Source organism: Triticum dicoccoides, chromosome 5B (genome assembly GCF_002162155.2).
Source record: "Triticum dicoccoides isolate Atlit2015 ecotype Zavitan chromosome 5B, WEW_v2.0, whole genome shotgun sequence".
NCBI classification, from domain to species: Eukaryota; Viridiplantae; Streptophyta; class Magnoliopsida; order Poales; family Poaceae; genus Triticum; species Triticum dicoccoides.
In genome coordinates, this window is record NC_041389.1 from 39,142,884 (window position 1) to 39,144,400 (window position 1,517).

The following is a 1,517-nucleotide window of genomic DNA, read 5'->3' on the forward strand; positions in this document are numbered from 1 at the left end:
TTATGGTTGGGCCACTAGTAGAAAACAGGGCATCAGTCCCGGTTCCAGAGGGCCTTTAGTCCCGGTTTGGCAACCGGGACTAAACGATCGGGACTAATGCCCACAACTTTTAGTCCCGGTTGTGTTACGAACCGGGACTAAAGGAGCTCCACATGGCCATTGTGGGGCGCCCATGCAGGAGGACCTTTAGTCCTGGTTTGTAACACTGACCAGGACAAACAAGGCAGCCACGCGTCAGCAGCTTCTGGCCCTGGGCTTTTTGTTTTTTTAAGGAGGGGTTTAGGGGTTTTCATATTGTGTTTCCCCCCTTTATTTTTGTGTTTACCCTTCAATTCTTTTACATTTAGGGTTCCATTTTTATTTAATGTTTTCCATTCAACTCGACGATAGCTACTACATATAGCAATGAAGGAACAATTACCCAAGATCGTCATGAACATATATAGAGAGAAGTGACCTCTCTTTCTCCGTGCTTGGTCGAACAATGAGTATCATTATATCTATCTGACGCTAATACATATACACAATATAACATCTCTTAAAATCCCTAACATCGTCTACCAAAATCGTATTGCAATTCCCGATGGTATTCTCCGTGTTTAGGTATGGCGTGGTCAACAAAGAATCCGCCAATTCCTCTTGAATTGCTCGTATGCGATCATGTAGTAGGAGTTGATCCCGCATCTCCCAGATCTAATTTAAAGATGGGGGTCAATCCTACCACCCGGTGGTAGTTACCCCATATGTCTCATATACTACCATGTGGTATTATATATACTACTTTATCATTTTAAATATATATTCATATACTATATCTAAGATATTTCAAAGCAAGTTACATGAAAAAATTACATATGAACCCATAGTTTTTGTTATATTTGTGAAATACGTACATATTTGTACGTAAAAAAGAGCATACTCAAAACATAGTGTATACTACCTAAAAATTAGTATATATACTACTTAATCATTGTTATATACTACATACTACACATACATGCTCTCAATTTTGACAGATACAACATACAACATACAAAACGTAAGTGGTGGTAACTATCACTGCTTGTAGGAAACATTTGTCATATATATATATATATATATGTATAAATGAATGAAACTCAACCCAATTGATGGTAATAAAATAGAATTATGAATATTGTTTACGTACTTCTAATTGTTTTGAAGTTATGCCCCGCTCAAGGGTCGAGTTGCGAATGAACGCGCAAACGTAGCACTGGTGGAAAAAGGGCCTTTGGTCGCGGTTCGCAACTGCCATTAGTCGCGGTTGCGCAACCGCGACAGACCGTGCGCGACTAAAGGCCCCCACCCTTTAGTCGCGGTTGCTTAAGAACCGCGACTAAAGGCCCGTCCACGTGGGCGCCAGGTGGCCGTCGGGGCGGAGGACCTTTAGTCGCGGTTCTTCTGGCCAACCGCGACTAAAGGCCGCCGCAGGTTTAGGGTTTTAGCCCCCCCCCCCCCTAAACCTGTTTTCTGTTTAATTTGTATTGTTTTATTTC